General features: G+C 35.2%; 1 protein-coding gene across 5 annotated transcripts in view; it reads left to right on the plus strand.

Annotated features, from left to right (window-relative positions):
- Window positions 1-26,786, plus strand: part of LOC115221195 — a 711,260-nt gene that overhangs the window by 430,468 nt on the left and 254,006 nt on the right. The window contains exon 4 of one of the 5 annotated variants that reach the window (XM_036510940.1): window positions 3,868-3,932. The exons of the other annotated variants lie outside the window; for them this stretch is intronic. The gene's annotated coding sequence lies outside the window, so the exon portion shown is untranslated. The remainder of the gene's footprint in view (window positions 1-3,867; window positions 3,933-26,786) is intronic. 5 annotated transcript variants of the gene reach the window in all.

Genomic DNA, 26,786 nt, shown 5'->3' on the forward strand with positions numbered 1-26,786 from the left:
CCCTCTCTCTCTCTCCCTTCCTCTCTCTCCCTATTTCTCTCTCCCTTCCTCTCTCTCCCTATCTTTCCCTTCCTCTCTCTCCCCCTTCCTCTCTATCCCTTCCTCTCTCTCTCCTTCCCTTCCTCTCCCCCTCCCTCCCTCTTTCTCTCTCTCTCTCTCCAAACATCCAAACGTGTGGCTTTGTGTCGATGTTCGGTCGTCGTCGCTTCGTTGTCCGCTGCCCCCTCAGTATACGTTTCATGTAGAAAGCACTTCATTCACGATGACTTCAGCTTTTATTTAGGTGCAGTTAGTTTATTCAACACGAAGTGTGCGTTTGTGTGGGTGTAGCTAGCGTACATCCACAACTGTAGTCGTTTTCAGAATTTATTCTGTTTTCTACAAAGATATATCTTCTAAACATCTTTTCCACCCATGTCCGCATACATCCAAATTCATTTCCCCTCACATCACCACCACAAGTCTCGTAACATGCACTAGTTTGGAAGTATTATGTCTCTCCAGCTGCCTCTGTCCTTTGCTAATTTCTTCTGTCAGTTTGCTTTTAATTTTTTCCTTTCTTTTTTTCTTTCCTTGCAAATCTCTTCTTTCTCTCTCTTGTTTTCGGCAGTTTCATCTGTTTCTCTTTCGACAAGCAAATAGTCGATGCTAGTATATTCCACTTATATCATTTTTTCTATTGCTCAGTAATAATGTCTCAAGATGAATAGAAGTTACTTAGAAGCTGAGAAGTTATTAAGACTTGTTACTTTTTTTTCCACAGAAATACTGTAAAGTTTAAAATCATATTTAAAGAAAAAAAGAAAACCAAAAAAAAACGAGGGGTAAAATGGGCAAATAAGTGTGTTTTTGTGTATGTATATATGTTCATAATCTGACTTTGAAGTTTGGTAATGGATTGGCAGAATTAACAAAATGTTGGACAAGAATTACTCTGCAAGAGACATTCACCTGCATGACACATTCACCAGTGCTTTTTACATGGGTGGATGGGTTTTCTTGAGTACAGCAATGCACCGTATATCTCATTCCTTATCTCTAGGTTGTGGTTGTTAGCCAATGACGAAACTGTAGCATTTGACAAGTTCTAATTTTATTGATCCTCAGAAGAGCGAAAAGCAAAATTGTCCCTGGTGAGGAGATTTGGACTCAGAGCTTAACGGTCGTGACTAAATATTTTGAACTGCTGCTAATGTAGTTTCAGCTCTTACAAATCCAACTCCATTTTCAACCGTTTCCATTGCTGCAGTTGACATTACATTGGTTGGATTACTATATCAGATAGTCTTTAGAATCCAAAATCAGATAGTCTTTAGAATCCAAAGAAAGCTCAAAGCAACACTGATCTTCCAGCTTCAAACCTGGTTAGATGTTAACCAGATTTAACTGGTTCCGTTGCTGTTTTATCATCATGATTAGCTGTTGTAGGAATTAGTATCACCATAATTGCTTGAATCAGTTTGGCGACAGAACATCAATCGAACAACTTGAAACTACCAAAAACTTTACTTCCTCCAAATTCTTTAGATGTTGTGGTCTAACCATCCTTCTCTCCATTGCTGATATGATAAACACACAGTTCTGTGAATCAGACCCCACTGAACTGGATTTAACTGAAGATTTACCTGTACCCCACCATTTTCTCTTATGCTGTGGAAAATAAACACATGGGCTTACGATTCAAATCTTAAAGAAAAATTCCTTTCAAGTAAATTCGATGGTAATTAAAGATTGATAATGAATCTGAAAACGATATCTCCATATCAGTCATTGGTGCTGTCGTTGTCATCATCATCAAACTTAACTCCAGAAGCTTTCCAGCCATGACTAACCTGTCTAAGATTACATTGTATCCATTGTGTGCTTATTTTTTTAAAACTAGGTGAATGTAGTTTCAGAGATTCGTTTACTGGTTTTAGCACAGAAAGAGGAGTTTATTATTGATAGTTAATTAATGTTTAGGAGTCAAATGTAAAACAAAGTTTGGCATGATACTAAAATGTTAGAAAAAATGAACAAATCTACTCACATAGCTTGTACTATGTCTGTGTTACCTGCCAGGTGACCGACCATGTTGCTGATTTATGCTGCTGAGCACCTGCCTTTTCATCTTCTTCCTACTCACTCATTCACCAGGGCACATGTCTCTTCCATTTGTAGGAACTCTCTTGAGACTGTCCAGCACCATATGTTTAGTGCTGGCTTTTTAATTCAAGTGTTTGCTTTACTCACCTCACTAGGTCTGTGGGTTGGTGAAGGTACTGTTATGTACCTTCACCAAAGAAATAAGAAACGTTAGAAGAAAAAAAGTAAAGAAGGTACTGTTATGGTACCAAAGTGGAATTTGAACTCGGAATGCAGTGAACCAAAAGTAATACTACAATGTATCTGATCCAATGTTCTTGAAGTCCTACCAATCCACTGTCTTTGCTGGGTATTTTCTTTTTATCAAACCCTAAGAATGAAAGGTGAATCTGACTCTCAAAAGGGCAGAGAGTCAGGACAAATTCTTTGAAGTTCTAATGATTCAATCCCAACGCAATTGATTCTGGTAATTCACTGCCTCATATTCCATATTCACCTGCTCCAGTCTTGGTTCCAGTGTGATGGTTTGTGTGCTCCAATGATTCCCAGAGCTATTACCTGTAGAGTATAAGCACCTGGCAAGGATTCTTATGATGGATAGGTCAAAGGATAGAGGCCGGGCTTATATGGACCACTTCTTTGCCGAGGGGAAAATCAGTTTGCATAGGACCAACATCTCTACTTAGCAAATAGCAAAATTACAGAAGCACTGATGAGGATTCAAACCAAACAAGACCCGGGAAAAGAGCAGAAAGTACAACCCAAAGTAGAGAACAGTGAAGAAAAGTGATCAATGACCTATGCTCCATTGAGAGCAAAGGGCTTAAGTTAGCAGATAATATTAAGGCGGCGAGCTGGCAGAAACGTTAGCACGCCGGGCGAAATGCTTGGTGGTATTTCGTCTGTCGTTACGTTCTGAGTTCAAATTCCGCCGAGGTCGACTTTGCCTTTCATCCTTTCGGGGTCGATTAAATAAGTACCAGTTACGCACTGGGGTCGATATAATCGACTTAATCCGTGTTTCTGTCCTTGTTTGTCCTTTCTGTGTTTAGCCCCTTGTGGGTAGTAAAGAAATAGGTATTTCGTCTGCCGTTACGTTGCGAGTTCAAATTCCGCCGAGGTCGACTTTGCCTTTCATCCTTTCGGGGTCGATTAAATAAGTACCAGTTACGCACTGGGGTCGATGTAATCGATTTAATCCATGTGTTTGTCCTTGTTTGTCCTCTCAGTGTTTAGCCCCTTGCAGGCAGTAAAGAAATAGGTAATATTCACCTAGTAAATGATAGATATGGGGTTCAATTTCTGTTAGTGAATGGGTCTACCAGTTCCAATTTTTAGAGAGCCTCTTGTTATTTTCTTCCTGTCTTTAATTGGTACTTATAATGTCTCTAACATTATTGAATTTTTATAAAATCTTTAGTAGCAGTTAATTCATAAAGGTACATGCAACCATGATATCAAACATAATTAGTTGGTTCACATAACGAACATACTCTGTCCTTTTTCCTTTACCTTTGTGTTTTTTTTTGTTTGTTTGTTTGTTTTGTTCTTTCTTTCTTTCTACATTCTTTCTTCCCTTCTTTTTCTTAGTTGTGACAACAACTCATCGATTTTTTTTTATTCATTGTCTGTTTGTAATTTTTTTTTTTTTTTTTTTTTACTTCTATTGAATCTGACCCACACGTCACACCTCACCACACTACATCAACACACACACACTACATCTCACACACACACACTCGCTCAGCCTGTGCCAGCATCCCTACTTGTTTTCTCTTTCAGAGCAGCAAACAACATAGTGATATCATGGAGTCAGTAATTAAAAGATACTGATAAACACAACACAGGTAAAACCTTTAGTTCTGTTCCATGTCTTGTCCGTATTTGACTTCTTTTTTTTTTTCGGTTGTTGCTGTTGATTTGTTTTATTATTATTATTATTATTATTATTATTATCATTATTATTATTATTATTATTTTTATTATTATTATCATTATTATTATTATTATTATTATTATTATTATTATTATTATTATTATTATTTAACTTTTCTTTGTATCTCTTAGCCTGCTGTCAGCAGCGGAAGCAGCATCAATGTGGGGGAAGTCCTGCCAGACTAGTTTAGTTAGTATTTCCACCTGCCATTACTAGCTGCTAGCTTGTGAGATATTTCTGCTTGTCTAGTGACCTATGTCTCCTTGTTATAGTAAAATTTGCAGAACCATGTTTTTTTTCCCTGCAGTGATTATCAATAATTATATCATAATTAGTATATATATATATATATATATATATATATATATATATGTATATGTAATGTATATATATATGTATATATATGTATATATATGTATATATATATATATATATATATATATATATGAATAAATAAATAAATGGAGTTGAACGAAGATGTTATTAAAATTCTTTTTCTTGCGACATATGTTTCGAAGACAACATGGTTTTATTCCAAACTAATAAACGGTGTAAAATGCAATTCCTTTGGAATACACCATGTTGCTTTCGAAACATATGTCGAAAGTAAAAGAATTTTCATAACATCTTCATTCAACTCCATTTATTTATTTATTTATAAAACACAAATTACTGCACATTAAACCGGAGTTTCTACCTTTGGATAGGTCACTTCAACCGCGTTTCTGACGTGAATTTTGCTACCCTGGTAACGGTTTATTGAATTTTCCATGTTAACGGTAAACATAGGATAATTCATTCATCCATTTAAATATATATATATGTACTATATAAGGCGTAGGAGTGGCTGTGTGGTAAGTAGCTTGCTTACGAACCACATGGTTCCGGGTTTAGTCCCACTGCATGGCAACTTGGGCAAGTGTCTTCTACTGTAGCCTCGGGCCGACCAAAGCCTTGTGAGTGGATTTGGTAGACAGAAACTGAAAGAAGCCCATCGTCTATATGTATATATATATATATGCGTGTGTGTGTTTGTGTGTCTGTGTTTGTCCCCCCCAACATCGCTTGACAGCCGATGCTGGTGTGTTTCGGCAAAAGAGACTGATAGAATAAGTATTAAGCTTACAAAGAATAAGTCCTGGGGGTCAGTTTGCTCGACTAAAGGTGGTGCTCCAGCATGGCTGCAGTCAAATGACTGAAACAAGTAAAAGAGTAAAAAAATATATATATATATGTATATATATATATTTGTGTGTGTTTGTGTATGTAAAAACTACATTGTAAATGGTTTTAAGATTTTATGAATAAATTATATGTAAACACATTTATAAGTCTGAGATGTAAAAATAAAAACAGATCCTATCATGGGAGTGGAGCCACATGTCTTTCACTGTATGTATACTGTGGTATAGGGCTGTATTTGAACTTCAAAAAATATATAGTTCCTAAATCAAAGTTCATCATAAACGCAGAGTATAAAATTTGCTGTGTTAGGATTTTCTTGTTTAGAGTATTGCCAATTGTAATAAAAATTTTTTAAAATTTACTTGCTTAATTCTTATGGTCCTTATATTCTATTATATTCAGTGTTATCTACTGGCATTTACAGGTATATTATGGTGGCTAGATTAATTGTAAGTTTATGTTGAAATAATATTAATAAATGTGCTATTAAACCTGTTTAATATACCTTAAAAGAGTGGTTCCCAAAGTGGGCGGTATTACCCTACTGGGTGTATTGAAGAAAAGTGGGGCGATAATGGGGTAGCAATTCATGTAACAAGTGGGGTCGTTAATGGGGTAGCGATTCATGTAAAATGTGGGGGCGATAATGGAGTAGTGATTCAGGTAAAAACAACAAAGTAAAGGGTTCATTAGGTCAAGTTTTATTTGTTAAATACAGTTGCTTTGAATTTACTTCAGAAAGAGGTCTATATTTGTGATGGTTAGTTGGGGGTGAGGGCGCTAGGAATGTGGCCCTGATGTCAAAGGAGCAGGGGCCCAAAGAAGTTTGGGAACCGCTGTCTTAAAATGATAGTACAGCAAACTTAGTTGATATACTGTTGGCACCTTTTGCAACAGCTAACAAACAGCAAAATCAAATTGTGTCAATTTCAATCAGCTGCGCTGCTAAGTACTACTCCTTAAGCACGTCAATCCACTGGTCTTTTGGATGGTTGTTAAAGGATAATCGGGGCTGTAAACTCTATGTTAAGTGAAGTGCCTATTGTGTTGATGCCCTCATTACCAAATAGAAACCCTTAGATAAGTGGAGGTTACAAGTGTTGGTTTTGGATTCAACATAGAACATGCTAAAAAATCTGGTAAAAATTTCAGAAAAACTGTATTCTTAGTTGTGGAATATTGATGACTAGTCTTATACAACGAGACTAAAACACATTTCAAATGAAGAACCTGGAAGTTATCATATACATTGACACATCCCAATACAAAATGGATTCTGCTAATTCACTCTTTTAAAATTAGCACTTCATAAACATTTTATTAGACAAACAAACAATATTCCTTTCAAATCACAAATTACGATCAATTATTATATGATATACATGCTGTTTCTATTCCATTCTCTGACAACCATCATCTGGAGGTGTCTCTCTTTTTCTCTATCTCCCCCACTCTTTCTCTCTCTCTCTCTCTCTCTCTCTCTCTCTCTCTATCTATCTATCTATCTATCTGTCGCTTTTCTATGATACTGTTTCTCCTTTATTTTCCTTCTGTCACCCTCTACTCTAGCTCTCTTCTTAGGATTTCAGAAAGAAACTCTGAATAGAAGGGGCTTTTTTTTTAGCCTGTCCAGGGAAGAGACAACATCTCTGGTACCAGTGAGTAGAGACACTGCTAGTAAAGAGAGTTCTTTTTCTTCTTTTTTTGTCTTGTTGGAGTTAAGATACCTTCTAGTGATGGTACTATGATAGATGCACCCTGCGCACTTTATAAAGTAGTCGATGCTTGGGAAAAGCATGTAACCTTAGAAACCATACCAAAAATCTACCCTGCAAGTGAGACACCTTAACCATTCTAGATGTGCAGAAACTCCAGATAAGCTTTGACTCTGCTTGTAACAGCTCATATAATAATAATAATAATAATAGTAATAATAATAATAATGATAATAATAATAATAATAATATAATAATAATAATAATATAATAATAATAATAATAATAATAATAATAATAGTAGTAGTAATAATAATAACAACAAAACAACAACAACAACAATACTAATATGTTTACAAGTACAGCCAAGGGATCTGTTTGCTTTTTTCTGTCTTAGGCATATTTGTAGATGTCAAATACTTACATACATATGTGTATATATATATATATATATATATATATATATATATACACTCACACACACAAACATATATGTGCATGTGTGTGTGTGTACTTAACTTTTGTTATAACAAATTACTATGTATACATAAAAAAGTAAAGTCCAAGCTGAAATGCTTCGTATTTTGAGCAAAAATTTTTATCCCAGCTTTTTTAAAAGGAAAAAACGCTTCAAAGTTTTTTTTTTTGTTTTTTTTTTGCTAATTTTTTTTTTTTTATTAATGATATCTGATAAACGATAACTGAGAAATATTTAGCACTTGCAATTTATACGAAATTTTACTGGATATTGAAGTAACACACACTTGAAACCAGACAATATTGATAAGTTCGATAAATGTAAACATATTTTTATAAATTTAAACATATTTTGATCTTGATATTGATCAGAATTGCAGGAAATTATAGATAAAATCGAATGGCGGATGAGAGGGGGGAAAAAATATAATCGCACATCGAAAAAATGTGTGTGAAAATAAGCATTTTTTTTTTAGTTTTTGTTTTTGTTTTTGTTTTCTATTTGAAACCATCTGAAATTTTTTGGATAAAATAAAATAAAATAAAATAAAATAGTGTACAATAGAACTGCGTAAGAGCTTGGTAATCCGGTACTTTGCAGGGAAAGGGTTAAGAAGGAGTGCATGTGTTTGTGTGTGTGAATGCCTTGGTCCTTTTGTGTAACTGTTTCTTTTCTTCTTTTTCTTCTTCTTCTTCTTCTTCTTCGTCTTCTTCTTCTTGTTCTTTTGTTGTAAACCTTACTGTTGACTTTTGTTACATTTTTGCAAAATATCTGCTGCGTGTGTGTGTGTGTATGTGTGCTTGTATGTATATGCGTATGTGTATGCGTTCGGTGTTTTTTGAAAATTTATGCGAGTAACAAACTGAATTATGCAATTATGTGGAATCAACTGCTCTTACTTGTGAAGCTTCCTTTTCTCTCTCTCTCCACCTCACTCTGCCCCCATCCCCTATGTGTTAACGAGAGGGCAAATGGAGTTGGCATCCATGTAAACTGCGCTTTATTCGCCATAGTTTTGGGCAAATATAAAAAAAAAAAAATATGTTTAAATCTATATTAATTTTATTAGACTTGGTAATTTGTCTGTTGCCTGTTGACAACCACCTCTTCTCTCAGCCCTATGACAAACACTGAAACAGGAGGAAAAAATATTGGGGTGTCATACCCAATGCTTGGCAGAAGTATCAGGCGGTGATCTGGCAGAAATGTTAGCATGCTGAGCAAAATGCTTAGCGGTATTTCGTCTGCTGTTACGTTCTGAGTTCAAATTCTGCCGAGGTCGACTTTGCCTTTCATCCTTTCGGGGTCGATTAAATAAGTACCAGTTACGCACTGGGGTCGATATAATCGACTTAATCCATTTGTCTGTCCTTGTGTGTCCTCTCTGTGTTTAGCCCCTTGTGGGTAGTAAAGAAATAGGTATTTCGTCTACTGCTACGTTCTGAGTTCAAATTCCGCCGAAGTCAACTTTGCCTTTCATCCTTTTGGGGTTGATAAATTAAGTACCAGTTATGCACTGGGGCCGATGTAATCGACTTAATCCTTTTGTCTATCCTTGTTTGTCCCCTCTATGTTTATCCCCTTGTGGGCAATAAAGAAATAAGAAGTATCATTGTCAGTTACTACAAAGTCTAAGGAATAACTTCAAGAAAGAAGCAACGACATCAGACTGATGGGCATAGTTATGAAAGTTTTATAAAAATGTGTATCTGTGCTTGTCCCCCCAACATCGCTTGACAACTGATGCTGGTGTGTTTACGTCCCCGTAACTTAGCAGTTCGGCAAAAGAGACCGATAAAATAAGTACTAGGTTTACAAAGAATAAGTCCTGGGGTCGATTTGCTCGACTAAAGGCAGTACTCCAGCATGGCCACAGTCAAATGACTGAAACAAGTAAAAGAGTAGACGTGTGTGTGTGTGTATGATTGTTGTAGATGAATGTTATTCATTTCTAATATTCTTCAAAAACTTGTATGACCACGGGGGAAGTATTACCTTGCTTGGTAACAGGTGTGAGGGTTTGTGACAGGAAGAGCATCCATCCATTGAAAATCTGCTTCCATAAACATTTTCTGACCTAAGCAAGCATGGAAAAATCACATATTAAAACGATGATGATGTATATGCATACAAATTAGCTATGTGACGAAGGAGGGAAGCGAAAGAAACCTGAAAGATGGGTGGAGAGATTTAACCGTTTCCAGTCTTAAAAGTGTTAACATGAAAACATCCGGTTTCTGTTAATGCAATAAAAAATGAGAAAAAAAATATTTTTTTAAAAATCAGCCATTGGAAACTTGTACTGTCACTGAACCAAATAATGAAGTTTTGCCACTCAAAACTATCATCCATCTTGGAGAAATTATTCACTTTTAGATTCTGCCAAAAACATGCAACTACAGTGTGAATTCAGTGATATGTGCACACACCTGTATGTAATCTATGCACACACCTGTATGTAATCTATGCACACACCTGTATGTAATCTATGCACACACCTGTACGTAATCTATGCACACAAAATTCCAAAGATACTCAGGTGATGGTTTTTAAATCTCCATCTCTTGTCCTGGTTTTTCTTTGTAGGTTAATTCGAAGCAAGCCTTTTGCACTTTAGCATTCAAATGGACCATACCAGGTCCAGATATTTTACCCATGCTCCGTTCAAACTGGCCAAATGTAGCCTCTCACACCCACCCTACAATGTCATTCTAAAAATTAGCTATTACATCAACAACATGAGGTATCATCATCATCATCACCACCAACATCATCATTTAACGTCTATTTTCCATGATGGCATGGGTTTGACGGTTTGACAGAAGTTGACCAGCTGAAGGGCTCTATATCTGTTTTGACATGGTGTCTACAGCTGGATGCCATTCCTTATGCGAACCACTTTACAAAGCACATGCTGGCATGGGTTTGACGGTTTGACAGAAGTTGACCAGCTGAAGGGCTCCATATCTGTTTTGACATGGTGTCTACAGCTGGATGCCATTCCTTATGCTAACCACTTTACAAAGCACACGCTGGCATGGGTTTGACGGTTTGACAAATACAAACCATGCACTGGCTGCTTTTATGTGGCCCCAGTACTTACAAGCCTGTGAGATTAGGGATGGTGCAATGGGCTAGCCTGTATGCAAGGGCAACAATATTTTTACTTAGCATGACATGTCTTTTCAAGCACACCAAACCACCAAGAGTCTCAGTCCCTTGTCATCCCTTCTGTGAATCCCAACATTTGTAGATTCTCTAATGCCTGATTATTTCAAAACTCAGTTATATATTTAAGAGATGAGGAATTATGTACATTATTTACATTTGACAGATATTTGTCATCATCCTGTTTGTTGTTAACACAACATTTTGGCTGATATACTCTCCAGCCTTCTTCAGGTGTCTTGGTGAAATTTCGAACCTGAATTCTCATTCCTAAGGAAATTTTCAATGTTATTATTATTATTATTATTATTATTATTATTATTATTATTATTATTATTATTATTATCATTATTGTTAGTGTTCAGGTCACTGCTTGGAATCAAACTTGAAATCTTGGGGTTAGTAGCCCGCACTCTTAACCACTATGCCATATGCCCTGAACAATAATAATGATAATAATAATAATAATAATAATAATAATAATAATAATAATAATAATAATAACATCGAAAAATACATTAGGAATGAGAACCCAAGGTCAAAATTTCCCCCAAGACACCTGAAGAAGGCTGGAATGTTGTGTTAACAACAAACAAGATGAGGACAAATATCCGTCAAATGTAAATAATGTAAATAATATTTCAAAACTGTGAATATATAAGCATTACAGCTGATAGGGTGATTTGAAATGCTTAAAGGGGTAAACCAACCATACCAAGCTGATATGTTTTTACCTGTTTTATGTTGACACTGACCAGATCTGGCTTCTCACAACACCTTTACAACATCATTCTTGAAATGACCGGCCACATCATCAAAATCTCAAAGCTGTGAGATAATGCCCGATTAATTCAAATCAATGTGAATAAATAGGCATTACATTTGACAGGGTAAATCCAAAAGCTGAAGGGTTAACGAGTCACAAGTTGCTGTCTTTCCTTCCTGCACCAATTCTCACGGTTCGCATTCTAAGTGGTGCTACTCCACTACACTTTAACTGGTTGCGTGTAAAGTGGGGGCATGACAGAAATGGAAGGGAAGGAGCGAAATAGAGACGGGGGAGAGGGAGAGTTGGTTATATTTTTATCTCGGGGAAATATCCGAAAGATTATTGCTAATATTAGCCCAACCTGAGTGCTCATGTACATACATATATCATCATCATCACCATCATCATCATCATTTAATGTCCGTTTTCCATTCTAGTATGGGTTGGACGGTTCGTCCGGGGTCTGGTAAGCCATGGAGGCTGCACCAGGCTCCAGTCTGATCTGGCAGTGTTTCTACAGCTGGATGCCCTTCCTAACGCCAACCACTCTGTGAGTGTAGTGGGTATTTTTTTAAAATCCAAGTAGCACATATGTATATTATGCATTTACTGTGTACAACTTGGTTTACATATTATTAGGGAAAATACATTTTCAGTTTACTTTATAGTTTATTTATATATATATATATATATATATATATATGGTGGTGCCCCAGCATGGCCTCAGCTTGTGAGCTGAAACTAAATGCAATAAAATATATATATATATATATATATAATATATAGGAGTGGCTGTGTGGTAAGTAGCTTGCTTGACAACCGATGCTGGTGTGTTTACGTTCCTGTCACTTAGTGATTCGGCAAAAGAGACCGATAGAATAAGTACTGGGCTTACAAAGAATAAGTCCCAGGGTCGATCTGCTCGACTAAAGGCAGTGCTCCAGCATGGCCGCAGTCAAATGACTGAAACAAGTAAAAGAGTAAAGAGAGAGTATATATATATATACATATATCATCATCATCATCATCATCATCGTTTAACGTCCGCTTTCCATGCTAGCATATATATATATATTGGAAGGTTTGGAGATGGTGTACAGGTATTTTATATTAGAAGAAATGAGGTACTCAGAAATTCGGATGGTTTTATATTTACAGATATTTATTTGTATATTACATGTTTTTATACATTATATAACTTAGATCATTTATTAGCGCTTTCTCCCATTCTAGTGGGGTTTTCAAATGGAACTAAGTATATATATAATATATAATATATATATATATAATATATATATATAATATATATATAAAAGAAATGCAAGCAAAATTACTCTCTCTTGTGATTTTATATTATGGAAGTTCACACACATGCACACACAAGCATATTGATGGTTGTTTTAGGGAAAATGCAGTAGTCTTTTGCTTTAGGAACGTATAAATGAAAAATTGAAATAGAAACAAATTGGAGGGAAGGAAAAGGGACTCAACTTGTATCCTGAGTAAGAAGTACGAATAAATAACTGCTTAAAACTGTCAGTTATTAAACATTGTTGTTGTTATAAGATATCTCTTTTCATTTCTCAACAGCATGTTGTAGTTAATTTTTGAAGGAAGCATCGTAGAAAATAAGACGTTTCTTATTAAAAGAGGAAAAAAAGATATGAGTAAGATGCATTGAAGAATAATTCCAGATTAACAATTCATTTCAAATATCTCTTTTGTTGTAAATTTTCAAATAATATTTTTGTTTACATTTCGAAATGAGTTGTCAATTTGCATATTAGTTTTGATGTTTTCGTGTATGTGTGTATATTTTGTAGTGTAAGGAAATTGTATATTGGAAAGTAATGTTTGTTGTCACTTCAACACGACTGTTCCATACAAACTGCCATTATTACCATTTTTAACCTCAACAGGAAGCCTCTTCTAGCTGGTTATTGACGCAATCTACACTTGATATATATATATATGTATATATATATATACGTATATAATTATTATATTAAAATTATGAATTAGGCTATCTACGAGATACCACCATGCTGAAAATAGCAGCCATGATCCAACTCTAAAACCCACCTAAATTGTCCATATATCAACACAGAGAAAAAACAAAGACAGATGAAACTAGTAAAAAATTTTCTTGCCGTGTTGATTTATGGACAGTTTAGGTGGTTTTAGAGTTGGATCATGGCTGCTATTTTCAGCATGGTGGTATCTCGTAGTGGTATCCCTACATGGCCTTGCTTTTTGCTTTTTGAGCCAAAAAATTAACTTAACTTAACTTAACTATACCCTAATTCATAATTTTAATATAATAATTATTATCTTTGAAGGTTATTTTTTTCCATGCTGACCACTTGATAAAATCGTTATTTTATTTTTAAATTAACGATCTTATCCTTATATATATATATATATATATATATATATATATATATATATATATATATCTTGCAAGCAGAGGAGCAAGCCTTTACTATCTTCTAGCGACTTGCCGGGACCATCAGACAGGCTGGTTTCAGGCTATTTTTGCCCATCATCAGTGTGGACACTATCAAGTTTGCTCCCTTGCTTGAAATATATATTGGGTGCAGATTGCATCGATAACCAGCCAGAGGTGTCCTCTCAGGGTTAAAAGTGGTGACAAACATAACTTCCCAGTATAGTTGCTACTTTCAACTCTTTCACAGATTTTCTAATTAGCTACTTTGCTAATTGTATATTTGTGCTATAAGGTTAGAAAGAAAGAGTATAGTGGGTGATTTTTACGTACCACTGGCACAGGGGCCAGAGGAGCTGGCATTGACCACGATTGGATGGTGCTTTTTATGTGCCACCAGCACAGAAGCCAGTCAAAGCGGCACTGGCATCGGCCACATTTGGATGGTGCTTTTTACATGCTACCGGCACGGGGCTCACAACTACAATTTCCATTTGACTTGATTTTGATATTGTGGATGTTGATGTACTTGACTCAGTAGGTCTCTTCAAGCACGGCATGTTGTCCTACGATCCAAGGTACTTTTGAGTGGGCTGGTTATGTAACACTGGTGTAGATTACAGCTGTGGACTCGCTTTATTTGCCGGGTCTTCTCAGTCACAGCATACCTCCAGAGGTCTCGATCTTTTGTCATTGCCTCTGTGAGGCCCAACGTTCAAAGGTCATGCTTCACCACCTCATCCCATGTCTTCCCTGGGTCTTCTAAAAATGTACTTTTAATAAAATTTTTACTGAATAGATTGTGAATCGGTTGATATAATGTTAAAAAATAATAACATATTTATTGCAAATATACAAATGAGAAATTTATTTCATTCAATTTTATTTTAAGATAATAAATTTGTTTCGTTTGAAAAATGATATTCATTTCATCATTTTGTATATAAGTATCAAGAAATTTGATAAAAGTTAAATAGTAATTATTATATATAAGTCACTTTTCACCAATATTACACATGGTGAACAAAAGTATACTTCCAAAGCTACTTGCCATATGATGAGGAGGACTTGTGTGTGTGTGTAATAATTTATATAGTTACTCTCTAGAGACATATGCTGTAAATAAAATTGCATTTTATTGTACATTTATGAGTATACATATAAATGTATACACATGTAATTTGTGAGTATGTGTGTAGATAAATATATATATATTGGTCTGGTGATGCAAACAAGGAAAATAGAACTCGAAAACATTAATGTACATATTTTTTATTATTTTATTAATATTTAGCAGAACCAACAGAGTGACTCAAGGCCGAGAGTGTCGTACATTAGTACTTACCTCTTTGATAAGTACTAGCACTTGAAATTCTCGGCCCTTGAGTCTCTGTGTTGCTTCTGCTAAATATTAATGCAAATGTGTGTATATATGTGTGTGTGTGTGTGTATGTATGTGTTTAATTATGGATGCTCTGTGGAATTTAGAGCTAGCACTGTAAGTATAGACATCCATATATGAATACGCCTACACAAAATATTGAATCAGAAATAGAAGAAAATATATGTTTGTGTGTGTTTGTATGTATGAACTTGTGCACACACAGAAACATATGTATCTGTGTTTATGTAATAAGTATGGTTATTTAAAATAGTAATTTCAGTTATATATATTTCAGTTGTATGAATGAAGTACCTACTTATTGTGTTCTATAGTGTAAGTAGCTGAGTATTCCAAAGACATTTGTACCAGTAATATAATCCTGAGAGCAGACACATTATGATGGCAATGTATAAGAAAGCTGGTTTTTTGGAATCAAAATGTGACAGGCCACCTCTCATGCTCCCATGGTGTTCCTGGCTGTGGCCATGTGGTGAAGGATGAAGAATGGTGAAGAAGTTCTCTTGCCAATCACAGGGTTTAAGGTTCAGTTCTGTTGAGTGGCACCTTGAGCGAGTGCCTTCTACTATAACCACTGACTGACCAAAGCTTTAGAAACAGATTTGGTTGAATAGAAATTGAAAGAGGGCCATCCATCCATCCATCCCTCCATTCATACATTTGCATGTGAAAACACACACATGTGTGCTTGCTTGTCATAAAAAAAGAACTGACAATTATACATGTTCGTAATTTGTTTTTTTTACAGTATTCTTCACTTAACATTCACATCAGATTTTAGTCTTGATATGTGTTTCTGCATGTAGATATATGTTAGTTAGTGAGTTAGCTAGTTAATTTTTGGCTCAAAAAGCAAAAAGCAAGGCCATGTAGGGGGACATGGAGTTATGTACAGGGTGGTGTTCATGTAAAGAGTTCAGGCCACATGTGGTCAAGGGAGACTTTGAACCGAGCGGTCTTCAGCATCTTCACCATCTCGTCCGGCAGCTTATTCCACGGATCCACAACCCGTATGTGTGTATGTATGTAGATATATGTATGTGTATATATATATATATATATATATATATATGTATGTATGTGTGTGTGTGTAGATAGATAGGTGTGTATGTACACGCATTCACACTCACACACAGATATATTTACATAATGTTTGTGTGTGCTTGTGTCTCCTTGTTTTGACGTCTTCTGATTGTTGTAAATGATTGTCATTCCTTTGCAGTATCCTGGGGAAACGGTTAAGGCTTGGTGACAGGAAGGGCATCTGGCTGTAGGAAATTGACTTCAATAAGCTCTCTGTCTCACTGTACAGCGCTCTGTGCAGCTGTCTTTCTGCCATATCTCCAGATCAACCGAAGCCTTTTGAGTGGGTTTCATGAGCAAAAATTGAAACAAGGCCATCATATCTGCATATGTTCACGTGTGTGTTGATGTCTGAAGCTGCTTGTTTGATAAGTGGCAATGGCTAAGGCTGTGGTCAGTCCTATCATCTTCTGTCTTTTGCTTGTTGCAGCCATTAGACTGTGGCCATGCTGGGGCACCACGTCAAAGCATTTTGCCTTCCAAACAAATCAACCCCAGTAGTTATTTCTTTTCAAGCCTGGTATATATTCTATTGGTCTTTGCCAAACCACTAAGTCATGCAGATGTAAATAAACCAACACCACTTATCAAGCACTGGATCTTTCTTTCTGCCACAGTCTTTTGCCCTCAAAGCACTGTGGAATGATGTTTCCCTTTCTTGAAAAATAGGCGCAGGAGTGGCTGTGTGGTAAGTAGCTTGTTTACCAACCACATGGTTCCGGGTTCAAGTCCCACTGCGTGGCACCTTGGGCAAGTGTCTTCTACTATAGCCTCGGGCTGACCAAAGCCTTGTGAGTGGATTTGGTAGACGGAAACTGAAAAAGAAGCCCGTCGTATATATGTATACATATGTATGCGTGTGTGTGTTTGTGTGTCTGTGTTTGTTCCCCTAGCATTGCTTGACAACCGATGCTGGTGCGTTTATGTCGCCGTTACTTAGCGGTTCGGCAAAAGAGACCGATAGAATAAGTACTGGGCTTACAAAAGAATAAGTCCCGGGGTCGAGTTGCTCGATTAAAGGCGGTGCTCCAGCATGGCCGCAGTCAAATGACTGAAACAAGTAAAAGAGTAAGAGTAAGGGTCGGCATTAGAGTACAGTAGTGAAATGCACTATAATTTAGTGTATTTCGTTTTTACATTGACCGAAACAATAGACTGTGCTATATTTTTTCCCATAAAGTACTAGATGCGTACATTAGTATACTATGCTGCTTAGTGATACAGCAGTAGAGTATGGTGTGGTGTATTTCATTGTATGTCTTTTAGTAATTATATATATTTCTTTAAGAATCATCTCATCGCAGACAGCTTCTTCAATTGTTGGCAAAACTTAGCACGAACGTAATTGTCATAATGTTATTTATTCGGGAGAAACAGATGGAGAAGCGGCTGGATGGAGGGAAACCTAAAAGAGACATAGACAGACAGGGAGAAAGAGTGTGTGTGTCTGTGTGTTTATGTGTGCTAAACTAATTCATTTATTTGATATAGTTCCAATTATATAAATCCCCACAGACTCATCTACTTAGTGTCCTCAAGTGTTCGGTTGTTAGTAAAGCAAATCGCATTTGGTCTGTTAATTCTTGTTCCAGGAGCAACTCGCGCTGTTACTCTTGTATCCTATTTACTCGGTGGAACAAAAACAAAAACAAAAACAAAAAAAAAAAAAAATAATAATAATATTTAGTTTAGATTCTCTTTAGTTAGAGCTGGCATGACAGAAAACCATATTCTTCTACTATACATAGCCCTAATGATGTTTGGAATATCTCGTTTGAAATTCAATGAGTATTACTGTTTCTCTGATAGAATCCATACATTATCATTAAATGGAAGTTTTACATTTTTAATGGTGCCACTGCATGCTGCAATAATTGGTGATTTCATAATAATTTCTGGATACCCATTCCTTGATTCAGTGATGTGAAATTTTATGTCCATTGCTTAACATTTTAAATTGCTTCTCTTTAATTTTCCCCTTCATATCTTTTCCATAACTCATTATTCTTTCATTACTCCATGCAGACTTTATCTCTCTCCAAAAGTGTTTCTTAGTCATCTATATTAATTAAATAGGCTGTTGGTGGGGAATGATATACTTATATAGATATATATTATATATTTTATATTTATATATATATATATATATATAATATATATGTATGTATGTATATATATATATATATATATAGATAGATATGTATATATATATATATATATATATATATATATTGATAGATATATATGTATGTATGTATGTATATATATTATATATATATATATAGATAGATATATATGTATGTATATATATATATATATTATTTATAGATAGATAGATATATATGTATGTATATATATATATATATATATATATGTATATATATATATATATATATATATATATATATATATATATATATGTGTGTGTGTATATATATATATGTATGTGTATATATATGTATGTATATATATATAAATAATGTATATATATATTTATATATATATATATATATTGCATATTAACTTCTAGAGTTGGTTTTTTTTTTCTCTTTTATCTCGTATTTCCAAAGAAATAAAAGGAAGATAAAAGTTATCGATGTAAAACGTTTTAAAAATGAAAGCCAAAAACATTTATTTATTATAAGTAATATTTTTCTGTCTTATCTGAATGCGACGATACTAAATGATTTATATGTGAACCTCTTAGATGAATAGATGAAGCATGGACTTGAGATTTTATTTATTTATTTATGTATTTATTTTGTTTTACATTTGGCAATCCCAAGTTCCATACCCATGTCAGTAGCTATTGTTATCGGAAGAGACAGTGTTTTAAGATAAATAGTATTCAAAGTATTTATGTAACGCTACTGTTGCTCTTCTGACAGAATCAATAGAATAACATGCAAAATGTCTTACAGTATTTCCTAACAATCCTTTTACATTCTGAATTGAAATCTTGCTGCGTTTGGCGTCCTTTGGTGGAAAGGATGCTCTCGGTTATCAGAGTGATGTATTGGGGTGTCCGGAAAGTTTGTGCCAATTATATGAATATAATTATATGAATATAATCAAAATTATATTTTGATAGCAAAATTGCTATGATACAAATCGTGTCTGCAAACAAGTTGACCGAGTAAAAGTCAAACAGTCCCCAAATTAGTTGGTACTGGATAATAAGAGACTGTGTGTGTATTGATGTCTATAATGTAGGCAGTTGAATTGATGGAGGCCCATGATATATGTATGTGAATGTGTGTGTATGTGTGTAGAATAAAACAGAAACAACCAAATGAATTTCTGAGTGTTGCTACAGCTGTTTCGTTCGAAGTTTTTATTTTCATGGAAGCATAATATATTGGGTTGTCCGGAAAGTTCGTGCCGATTTTTAAAAGAAAGAAAAGGGTCAATAAATACTTGCCATTACATTTTTAATCAACCAAATACGAACCATTTCGTTGCACAATGCGTCTCCATCTTTCCTTTAAGTTGAAAATACCCTCTTCCCAGAATTGAGGTGGTTTCATGGCAAAGAATTCATCAAGGTATCTTTTTACGTCATCCAAGGAATTGAAATTTTTACAATTAAGACTATTCTGCAGAGACCTGAATAAATGGAAATCCGAAGGAGCAATATCTGGTGAATATGGAGGCTGGGGTAACGCATCCCAGCCGAGCTGCAGCAATTTTTGTCTGGTTCCCAAGGCATCAAGTGCCGAAAATGAACTTCCTTATCTTCCATTTTAATGGGTTACAAAATTAATATAGGTTATAGGAACATAAACCTTCTTCCACGAAAAGATAGCTTAAACTGTGCTCTAAATGGAGGTGTAGTCAAATCCTATTTTATAGACTCAACCATGGTCTAAAATAAGTCGAAAGGTAAGCTACTATAAATTGGCACAAACTTTCCGGACAACCCTATATTTAATCCATGAACCAGTTTTAACACCGCCACCTTTGATTTCACTGTGAATTTAATGGTACCCTCTCTGTCACAAACATTCAGCCCACCCACCCTTTCTATCTATCTTTCTCTATCTGGTTTCAAGATGACTGACCCCTGCTCACCAGTTATGGAAGCTCTGTGAAAAGGTCAAGAGCACCTCCTTTCCTCATTTGATTAAAACGGTTAAACAAACAGGAATAACAGCAGTTGTTGTATTTAGGAATGGTCATGTTGCCAGTTTAACCAATAAAAACACACGCACTATATATTTGGTGTTACTTTGCTTCAGCATTATTCATTTTTTACATTAATCTTAATCATATTTCGGCCAGAGTACTTTCGTCACACTTCTGTGACCTCATCAGTGGTCCTTTGCTTTCTTCTTTCTTATTTGTGTGTCACTCCTTACGAACGGTCAGTCATTTTGTATTTTGTATGTCTTTATTTGCGCATGAGTATACCCCTGTGTGTCTATGTTTAGCTAGTGTGTGTGTGTGTGTGGTGGGGGAAGGGCCTGTAATATTTGTATCTCCTGTTTATACATGTGTAGAGGGTACCATTAAATTCACAGTGAAATCAAAGGTGGCAGTGTTAAGACTGGTTCATGGATTAAATACATCACCCCAATAACTGAGAGTTTTCTTTCCACTAAAAGTCTAAACAAATATTCGGCCGTTGCCAGCGCCGCCCCGACTGGCCTCCGTGCCGGTGGCATGTAAAAAGCATCATCCGATTGTGGCTGTTGCCAGCCTCGTCTCGCCTCTGTGCCGGTGGCACGTAAAAAGCACCATCCGATTGTGGCTGTTTGCCAGCCTGCTCTGGCCCCTGTGCCGGTGGCACGTAAAAAGCACCATCCGATCATGGCCGTTTGCCAACCAGCTCTGGCCCCTGTGCTGGTGGCACGTAAAAAGCACCCACTACACTCATGGAGTGGTTGGCGTTAAGAAGGGCATCCAGCCGTAGAAACACTGCCAGATCAGACTGGGCCTGGTGCAGCCTTCTGGCTTCCCAGATCCCAGTTGAACCATCTAACCCATGCTAGCATGGAAAGCGGACGTTAAACAATGATGATGATGATGATGAATAAAAGCAGTGTTTTACTGGTATTCCCTTTTATTTTCTATTCCAGTGAGAGGGAAGGCAAAATTAATCTTAGTGTGATTTGAACTCGACACCAGGCATTGGTTTTGTAGCATTGCTCAGTTTCCAAAAATAACAACCAGAAGTTGTTAATGACTCCCATTCTGCATCTGCATGTGTTTGTGGAATGCACATGTGTGCAACAGGTGTCACAGGACATGTTTAGTAAACAATACACTTCATAATCTCTTGCTTTCCTCTTTTACTTCCTTCCATTAAGTATCTCTTAGATGTTTCCAATTGTTTTCACTACCAACCAGATAAACTGCAAATAATAATAATGACAGGAATGTTTTAAGCACTTGGAAGACTATCTGAAAGCTTGTGGATACCTAAGGTTACTGTAGTAAACCGCAATCCACATTAATTCTACCAGGAATAAGAAGGGGCCTAAGTCATATTATCAATAATAATAATAATCCTTTTTTACTATAGACACAAGGCCTCAAATGAAAGCCTGTCCAGCAGCACTGGCAAGGACCTCAACTGAATTTTTTTCATGTGCCAGTAAGGCAACGCCAGTAACGATCACGCTCGAATGATGCTTTTTATGTGCCACTGGCACGGAAGCCAGTTTGCTGCTCTGGCAACGATCTCACTTAATAATAGTAATAATAATAATAATAATAGTAATATTAATAGTGTAGTAGTAGTAGTAGTAAATTATAATTAATAATTTATAATGATGATGATAATAATTAATAATGTTTACATTATTTGACAGTAATTTCTTTTTCCTTTTGGAAAACAGCTTTTAAGCAATGTAAATATATTCGGAATATTTACCCTAGAATTAAAATGTGTCATTTGTTTTTATTGAAAACAGAATAAAACAATATTCTGTCTGTGTATAATTTTATTTTCATTTTAAAAACTTGGGAAAAAAGAGAGCTCTGGAAATTGCAAATGTTTGTAGATATAACAGGGAAAATACAATTATAAAAAAATTAAGACATTAAAATCATTCTATAAATTATAAAATTTCTCTCCTTTTACGTGGTTTATTAATCTACGTTTTTATTATTATTATTATTATTTTTTCCTTTAAATATATTTTTATTCTTCAATTACAAATATATGGTGTGAATGGCTTTTAAAAATTTGCAATAATGTTTTTAATTTTTTTATTTTAAATTCAAAATTTTTTGTTTTGAATAGTGTAAAATATTGTGCATTTTTCTGTATTTTTTTTTTTTTATTAAAGTAGATTCCAGACATTAAAAGAAAGAAAAAGTTTGTTATATATAAAGTAAAGAAAAATAGATTTGTAAACACTTAACAGAAAATTGTATTTTCCACAACTGAAATTTTCTAAATGAATTTTAGGGTTTCTGTGCTCTCTATTAACTTCACATTTTTTAAAACTTAATTTATTTTAGAAAAATGTAAAATGGGCATTGCTGGCATTCCTTCCTCTGGAAGATGTCCTTGTAAGGCATTAAATATTCAATGTCTTGTGCTGTTTTTGTTGGTCACAAAACCCTAGCCTGTTAAAATATATATAATATTTATAGCATATCGTTATAAGTTATTGAAACATTACGCCATATCTGTTCCAAAGTTGACCATGGTAACGGAACAAATTTGAGAGGAAACCTATCAAAAATATTACATTATGTATGTATATATATATGTACACTCACACACACATACACACACACACACACGTATGTCTGCACCAAAACATTCTGAAGTCAAATTTATGTTAAACAAGTTTTTTTGCATTTCTTCTTTCTCATATATTTACATTGCCATTACTTTCAAGATGCACTTTATTATTATTATTATTATTATTATTATTATTATTATTATTATTATTATTATTATTATTATTATCATCATCATCACCATCATCATCACCATCATCAGGGTAGCGAGCTGGCAGAATCATTAGTACACTGGTTAAAATGCTTAGCAGTATTATGTCTGTCTTTACATTCTGAGTTCAAATTCTACCGAGGTCAACTTTACCTTTCATCCGTTTGTGGGTTGATAAATTAAGTACAAGTGAAGCACTGGGATTGATGTAATTGACTCTCCCTGTCCCACAAATTTCAGGCCTTGTGCCTTTCATAGAAAGTATTATTATTATTATTATTATTATTAATTTCCACCAAGGTCAGTTTTTGCCTTTCATCTTTCCAGGGTCAATTAAATAAGTACCAGTTATACACTAGGGTCAATGTAATCGAATTAATCCCCTCCCAAGCTGCTCTTGTGGTAAAAGTTTGAGCAAAGAGGAGAATGAAGACCCCTCTTGACCCTGTACTACCCTGCCACCTCCATTACCTCAAAAGCAGAAGCATTGACATCTTGCAACAACAAATAACATGCCAACACAGACAGCACTTGGGTACTCATGTTGTGCCTTGGCACTTCTGACTTGTGGAGTTAATAATTAGAGTGCTACTATAATGTGAAGGCACATGGCTTAGTGGTTAGGGCATTTGGCTCACAACTGTAAGGTCGTGAGTTCGATTCCTGGCCACACGTTGTGTCCTTGACCAAGACACTTTATTGCACGTTGTTCCAGTCCACTTAACTGGCAAAAATGACTTGTACCTGTATTTCAAAGGGCCGGCCTTGTCACACTCTGTGTCACACTGAATCTCCCTAGAACTACGTTAAGGTTACGCGTGTCTGTGGAGTACTCAGCCACTTGCACGTTAATTTCACGAGCAGGCTGTTTCGTTGATTGTATCAGCTGGGACCCTCGTCGTCATAACCGACGGAGTGCTTCCATCCTATAATGTGTAGGATGAATCAAGTTTATCAGCTGAGTCCATTTTGAGGATCATCCTACTAGCTTTGTTTGTCTGGAAGGGGCAAGCAGTTGATATTTGTCTGGTGACCTTGGCATATGGAGTTGTGTGGTAGATGAAGTTGTGTGGCATATGAATTTATGAGACAGAAAGGGGCTGAAGACAGACACTTTCTGTTTTAGAAAATGAGGATGGAAAGGGAGTACTTCTCTCTAGCAAAATTGTTTACTGGTAGATGAGAGTGACAAGCATGGTCTTAGTGAAAGGGCCTACTCTGAGCCTGTGTCTGTAGATCAGAGAAGGGCAGGTTGGAGAGGGCACTTGCCCCGGTGGTCAGGGTTGCTGTGGTTTTCATTGGATTTCTAGGAGTAGCCTTTGGAGGTCACCCCACTTGGGGGGGGGGATTTTCTTTGTTCAAATTATTTGTTCTTTTGTTTTTGTCATTTCTTTTGTTTACTTTTTTTGTTTTGTTATCACACAGTGCATTGTCCTGTATTGTCTGCAAGCTTTTCATGAACTCTTGTGGCAAATAAAGAAAGCATTATTATTGTTATTATTATTATCATTATTATTATTATCATTATTATTATTGTTATTATTATTATTATTATCATTATTATTATTATTATTTGAGTGATAAGTGTTGTTTTTGTTGTTGTTATTTTTGTTTCTGTTTGGGTTTCTGTTTTTTATTTTTGTTCAAAAAAGAAAAAAAAAACCCATACAGTTAATTTTTATAACTTTAGCAGCTTTACAGTTTTCTGTACTTGACTCTGTGTGTGTGTGTGTGATGGGGGGAAAGAGAAAAAAATGAAAGTAATTTTGTGATGTAAACTTGTCAATGGTGTATTGTCAGCATGGCAGGCAAAATGCTTGGTGGCATGTCATCCTTCTTTACATTCTGGGTTCAAATTCTGCTGAGGTCACCTTTGCCATTCATCCTTCCAGAGTTGATAGATTAAGTACCAGTTGAGTAATGGGGTCAATGTAACTGATTCCTCTGGCCCCTAGAAATTGCTGGCTTTGTGCTAGAATTTGAAGCCCCTATTTTCTTGTCAACAAAATTTAAGATACAGTTCTATATTTAAGAGATGAGGAATTATGTGCATTATTTACATTATTTACATTAAACAGATATTTGTCCTCATCTTGTTTGTTGTTAATACAACGTTTCGGCTGATATACCCTCCAGCTTTCTGGAGAAAAATACCTTAGGAATGAGAACCCAGGTTCAAAATTTCCCCATGACATCTGAAGAAGGCGGGAGGGTATATCAGCTGAAATGTTGTGTTAACAACAAAGATGAGGACAAATATCTGTCAAATGTAAATAATGCAAAATTTAAGATGTTTGGATTTTTGTCATTGTTGCTGGATGGAGAATTGGAAGATTCGTTTGGAACATTGAAAAACAAAAACACAAAAAAAATGCCTTTTGGTTGTTTCTACTGACTCATTGCAATTCTGACTTCAAATCCCACCAAATTCAACTTTGCAGGTGATGGATTGGCAGAATGATTAGAACGTTAGAAGAAATGCTTTGTAGTATTTCTTGTGGCTCTTTGTGTTCTGAGTTCAAATCCTGTTGCAAGATGGGAGCTGGATTGAAGCCCATCGTGTGTATATATGTATGTATGTATGTATATATACACTTTAACTGTATTGAATTTTAGTGCTTACTTATCAACAGTTTTTTCTTCTCATGAACTTTTACGAGGCAGGCTATCACTTCAACCCTGATTAGTAGCAGAAGTCTCTAACGAGAAACAAGATCATTGTTCTAGGTTCAGTCCCACTGCATGGCACCTTGGGCAAGTGTCTTCTACTATAGCTTGGGACCGACCAAAGCCTTGTGAGGGGATTTGGTAGACGGAAACTGAAAGAAGCCCGTTGCATATATGTATAAATGTATATATATATATATATAATATATATATATATTATATTTATATATAATATTTATATATATATATTTATATATATATATATATATTTATATATATATATATATATATAATATATGTATGTATGTATTTGTGTGTATATGTTTGTGTGTCTGTGTTTGCCCCACCAACATCGCTTGACAACCGATGCTGGTGTGTTTACATCCCCGTAACTTAGCAGTTCGGCAAAACAGACCGATAGAAATAAGTACTAGGCTTACAAAGAATAAGTCCTGGGGTCGATTTGCTCAATTAAGGGCAGTGCTCCAGCTTGGCCACAGTCAAATAACTGAAACAAGTAAAAGAGTATATATAACTTGTAGATTGGAATAAAATATTAAACACTGGGTTTGATGGATGAAAATTTTGGTCCACCCTTCATTCTTTCCATTCATGTTTTGAAGTTTACTGTTTGAAATTGAGATGATTTTTACAAAAATCGGAATGAGTGAAGTGGGAAATGAAACATTTCAAATTAATCATGTTTCAAAGATTTTTTTTTTTTTTTTTTTTTTTATAAACCACTATTGAACTTCAAACAATTTTGAACCTCCGCTCTGTTTCTAACAAAAATTTTTAATCTCCATAAAAATATTTTCACTTTCATCCAGTCACTTATTTATTTTAAACTTTCATTTGGGTTTTAATTTCAGACCCTGTAACCTCATTATCCATTATTTGGAATTAAAGCAGTTTTAGCATTTAATATTTCGAAGCAAAAATGAA

Source organism: Octopus sinensis, linkage group LG18 (assembly GCF_006345805.1).
Source record: "Octopus sinensis linkage group LG18, ASM634580v1, whole genome shotgun sequence".
NCBI classification, from domain to species: Eukaryota; Metazoa; Mollusca; class Cephalopoda; order Octopoda; family Octopodidae; genus Octopus; species Octopus sinensis.